This window comes from Myotis davidii, unplaced genomic scaffold (assembly GCF_000327345.1).
Source record: "Myotis davidii unplaced genomic scaffold, ASM32734v1 scaffold266, whole genome shotgun sequence".
In the NCBI taxonomy this organism is placed as follows: Eukaryota; Metazoa; Chordata; class Mammalia; order Chiroptera; family Vespertilionidae; genus Myotis; species Myotis davidii.
The window spans coordinates 4,925,383-4,931,424 of NW_006300032.1; positions in this window are offsets into that span (position 1 = coordinate 4,925,383).

The following is a 6,042-nucleotide window of genomic DNA, read 5'->3' on the forward strand; positions in this document are numbered from 1 at the left end:
TGCTTTATAACAGTTTTAATCATTTTAATGATGACATACAGAGTATATCACCCTACTATCATTAGCATTTTTCTTTGGAAAGATCTGGGAAAATTCCAACTTAATTTTGTACTTTAACTGAAAGAAGAGCATGAGGCTAATATAAAGGGCATATTGTTCTTGAAACTAATAAAGAAAGTGAAGATTACCAAGAAATAGCAAAGGCATATCAACCTAAAGTTGGAAAAGCAATGCAAGAGATGAAATGGAATGCTTGAGAGGAAAGAAAAAATTTAAAAATTACTTCTAACTATAAATGGAATAGGGAAAAGAGAATATAAAAATTTCCCCATTTTCACATGAGAATTTATGATACTAAAATAGAAGCTTAAAAAAGTTCACCTTTGTCCCTCAAAAATGACCTATAAGAATATTTGGACTACATATTATTTACAAGAGAGGGAAATCAAGTTGAAAGAATATTATCAACATATTTAATAGAAAATATTGAGTATATTTAAGTTAATATTTATATGACAATTTCCTACTCAGACAAATTTTATCTACTGTTGCAATTTGTCCAATATCTGTTAAAATATATTAATACACAATGAATACTTAGTTAATATGTGATAAGGATTATTAATATTAATTAAGGCTGTTGTAAATATTTTGTTGTAGCCATATGAACAAACTTAGATATTTAACTTAAAATATTTATTTATGCTCATTAACAGAATATATCAAAATTAAAGTGAATCTAGTGTAACAGAATTTTTATTTTTAGCACTTTATTTCAGGAAAATGTCTGAAAAACCTATTCAAATGCTATCCATTCTGTTCATAGAAATCTAACCTATTCTTTAAGATGCAATGTAGTGAACACCTTCTCACAAGACCTTCTTTGATCTTTTTAGTCACTTGTGACTCTTCCAGATATCCACAATATTTTAGGTAAATCACAATGTCCTCATAATTACATTTTAATTAATATTCTTTTTGCTAAGTCTATATCATCTACTAAATAATAATTCTTCAAAGATTAAGTATGTCTATTCATCTTTGCATCTTGTATGTCTAGCGTACTAGTTATCTACAATATAGATATAGACAAATAGATACAGATAGATATAAATAATTATGAACAAATCAATATAATAACTATTTATAATAGTAACTCAGAATTACCTTCATGAGGTCCTACATGATTAAGTTCCTCTGGGTACAAGTGTGGGATCTGAATATCTATTATTCTGAAAACACTTTTCAGGTTATTCACATATAGCCAGCTAGGCACCTGGTACCAGCAGCATTTGTGAATTATTCAACTTAAATCAACTAGAGGTGACATGGTTTGATAATTCAGGTAAAGTTTATCTTCTGAGAGAAATCTGGGTCAGTTCTGCCTAGCAAGTTCAGCCCCATTCATACCCAAATGAAGAAGTAAATTAAGACTGGTAAGCATGCTCTGGAGTTCTATTTCCTGTTCTCTATGAGCCATCAGAGTAAGTATGAGTCATTCTTTCTCCTTTCCATCAAGACATGTATCAATAACTCCATCTATATGTCTACTTATTAATTTTATAGTAAATATGAAGACTACCTTTAGAATTCTAAGTACCAAAACTTTACCTCATTTTTCATGTTGCCAATAGTTACCTAGAGAGAGTTTTCATTAAAGACAATAACTTGAATCCTTCTCAGGAAACTAACATGCTAGTAAAGAAAAAATGACAAAGCCTCAAAGACAGGGAAAACAGAAGAAAAATCAGGAGATAAAAACCTTTATCTTTATATTTCAACCTTTATATTTCAACCTTTTTGTGAAATAGAAAGAGGATGGAGAAGTGGTAACTAACTCAAAAGAGAGGAGGAAGTTATAACCTATAGGGCCTCCAAAGTAAAGTACTAATGAAAAAGGAGCGTATTCTCATCACAAAATCAGTAAGACTCACTAGAATTAAAGAGATCAGGTTCTGCAGAGGGTGGTAATTTAAAACAAAGGGATTGATTCTGAGTCATGCTATTGAGTGACTAGATCTCTTTCTGTAGCAAAGATTACCTGTGATTAACCTACATTCGAAGCAAGGGCAGGAGATGAAGTTTATTCTCAAGCATTGAATGGGGGAAATTTAAAATATGGGGGCATCAAGAAGATGGGTGAGACATGAGCTGATCATGGGGGAATGGAAAGAGTCTGCATGAATGGCAGGAACTCCCTTTTCTGCTCTATTTCTATCCATGAGATATTTACTTCTTAGGCAGAAGACAGAGAATTCCTTTTTGAAGAAAGTGAATGAATGACACCTGGGAAGAAATTTTCATCTTGATATGGGGGGGGGGGGGGGGGGGGGGGGGGGGGAGAGCGGCGAGGAGTGTCTCACTTAAAGAATCTGATTCTTCTGATTCTGTTGATTGCAATGAGTCTCATCAGTTGGTAAAGTCTGTATTTGCACACAAAGCTTTTTAGTGCCTTGTTGTTAACTGTTTGTTGGTGGCCAAGGATCACCAGATATTCCAGGAGAGTTTGCAACACAAAAGAGAAATCAAATATACAAATAGAAAAGAAGAAACCTTAGAAATTCAGATCATTGAGGGAATGGCTTCATTTTCCCTCTTCTTTCACTTAATGCTAGCCCTACCCCAGTTCTAATAAATGGATTTTTGAACTCTTTTTTTTTTAATCACTGAATTATCCTCTTGTACCTCTTCTGGGGATCCCTGTTTTGTTTTCCTATGCCCAAGGCTGTGCTTTGCCAGCCCACCCAGCGCTCACTCCTTCCTGTTCGTATTCCCAGCACACACAGGTAATTTCTCCCAGTGTATTCAACTCCTGCCCCAGAAACTCAGCCCTGCAACATTGTCCTTGTTACTTGCCCACAGTCTTCTCTGACCTGCCCATCTGCTTGTGAACTTAGACTTCTTGTTGCTTTGCTCTACCCACCTGCTATAATATTCAAATTTTGCTGGTCTTGTTGATGTCTATTAGCTACCTATATCATACCCTCTTGCCAATCTTCAACCTTTAGATACCAGCTGATCTTCTCCTATTGCCTACAATTGCATCTGCTCCTTAAAAACTTAACGCACTTAGATGGATACTTGTTCTTTTTAATTCCTGGACCCTCTATGGCTGAGTCATTCTAACGAATCATTAACTGGGTATTAAGTACCAAATGGCTCAGGCACTTAAAAGTCATCTACTACCTTCAGCTCAGGAAATAAGTTGGTCCAAAGTTGCCCATTAAAAGAACAGCATTTTGGTTAAAGGATGAAAGAACCTCTATGATCCAGAATTCCCTTACTGGAAGTTGAATCCTGATTGCCTGGGACACATGTGACATAGATTAGCAGTGATAGAGAACTGCCCTTACTATCTGTCTCCACTAGTAAACCATGCTCCACTACCCCAGCTGGATGCTGACTGTAATCTCTGGGAGGTCTCTCTTCCCAGAATTCCACAAGTGAATTGCTGCAGCTCTGAATATCCTGTAAACAAAAAAGTTCTTTGGAGATGACTTTTTAAACTTGAAAAATTTCAGAATAATTAAAAGAAAGACTGATGCATGAAACACTTCCAAGAGATATCTTCAAGTAATAGACTTTAATTTTTCTTTTTAGGTTCTGAAAGAAATAAAGGAGATAAAAAACATTAAAATTTTTTAACTTATCTTTCAGAAGTAAGCATTCTACTCAATGAGCCAGTAAGTACCCATAATAAGAGAAATAATATTAAGGTGTAAATTGACATAAGGAATGATTCTAAATCCACCTACGGTTTTTCATTGTTTTTTCTTCAAAAGTCTTATTTAAGTGTAACTTATTTTCTCATAAAATAAAGTTCATATTTTAACTCCAGAACATTGCCTACTTAGATAAATATTGTAAATCCTTAAAAACTGGACAAGTATTGTCTTTAGCAAAACACATGATCATAAATCAGAACTCTGATTTAAAAATTGTAATTTTAATCCACCAGTTGATTGTTTTAGTTATAGTTGTATTTCCCTAATGCAAGCTGGTGCCCTTCATAGTATGGAGGTGGTTTTCAGAGGGACATAATAACAAGGATTAATATTAAATAAATAACATGGAGAAAAGGTCATGTCCTTTTTAAACTCTTTTCAGTCCTCTTCTCAGTGGTAGCATTCTTTACAACTCTTTAACTTAGTGTCCCTTCTTGAATGAAGAAAGCAGGCCTAAGACAATGAGGCGTTCCTACATTCCAGCTAGAATTACAATCACATTGTTATGTTTTATTGTTTCTTTAAAAATAATTGCCTCTTATTTATGACAAATGATGTTGGCATTTAATTTGATTGTTTTATTCCAAGAATTATTAAGTTTACTGCAGTGTAGGTGGAACACAGATATAGTAGCCACTGGGCATCTGGTATGTGAACAATAAAAACTTAGGAAACAACGGTTTCTGGAAAGTGCTATGTTTGAGTGTTTCTCAAGCTAGATTTCTTCACTGGATCAACCAAGTCAATTGGTCATTTGATGTAAATAAATGTAATTGCTGGTAATTACAAATTTGCCATGTATTAATAAAATGCAACTAGTCTGAGACATTTAGCTCTAATGAAGGTTTTAAAGAAGATAAAGTCTTTAAATTCCCCTGAGGTAAATAAACATCCACTGGTAGCTCCTTGTATCTTTAAACTTGATGGAAGTCTCTGAAAATTGGTCTGTTGACATCAACAAGCTCACAAGGAATTTTGTGAAAAGACTTTTAAAAAAAAATCACAAACACCAAGAATATTTGTATGTTTTGAAAACTCACTAAGTGAAAATATTAAAATCAAAATGTTTTAGAACTTCTGGAGCTTATCACAGAATACATACAAGATCCCCCTTGTACCTCAGATGCTTGAGAAACATTTGGTTTCTCAAACATATTTGCTTAACTATTTTTTTTCTAATCCCCTACTCTTTAAAACTAAAAATTCCTGAATAATATTGTCCATAAAGCTTCAATGAAAGAAAAACAACTGTTCTCCCCTGATTGTATCTATACATTCCTAACAAACCATATTGTAACTGGAACCTCTAGAGTGGTGCCTGGACCACTGGCTCAGTAGAACAGAGCTACAGGAAAAAACAAGGACTACCCAAGGAGCTCATAGGCTAGTGGGACAGAGAAGAAAGTAAGACAACCACAAGATAAGACAGGATCTGACTGAAGACCTTAATTGCACAAATCAAAGTTATGGGGATTTAAATGAGGAAAACTTCTCAACAGTATGGGAATAGCAACAAATTCCTGGAAGAGATGGCATTTGAGATGGGCATTGAAGAGTAAGGAGAATTTAGACAGAATTGGTATTCTACATAGATCACCCTCAAACTTATATCGATAATATGCTCTTTACCAAGAGCTTAGTGCACAAAGATTAATATAATAATGATAATACCAATAATAAATAATTGCCCACAATAAATTTGCTTGGTGTGTTATAGAAAAACATCTTGGTGGAATACTTTGGTACAAACAAATTGTTACCAAGTAATGTATTACTAGCACAATAGAACTCTTTAGAAACAATTATAGAGGAAGAAATTAGTTCTATCTGGAAAATTGAGAAAACATTTATGAGGGAAATTAGCTTTGAACTGGGCTTTGAATGATGACTGGAATTTTACTAGCTGGAAAAAGATGAGAAAAATATTTCAGGTAGTAAGCAAAACATATGACAAGGCATGAAGACATAAAAGAGCAAAATGTGTTTGTAAAGGGTGAGAGCCTTCTATGTGGTTTCAGTGTGGGAGGAATGGGGAGAGTGGAAATGAGGATTAATAGAAAAACTGCCTGGGAAGATACATAGTGACTAATTTGTGAAAGGCAATATATTCCATGCTATTAAACTTAAACTTTATCCTATAAAAAATTTGTTTTTAGGAGTATCACTTTGGTGACATGATGGAAGGGATACATGAGATATAGTGCTAGAGAGGTAAGGAAAATGCACCCTAAACAGAAAAAGTCTTGCATAGGAATATTGCCTAGCAGTAGGAAAATTTGGAGTGAATTGTAGAGAGTCTTGAGGCTAGATGAGAAGC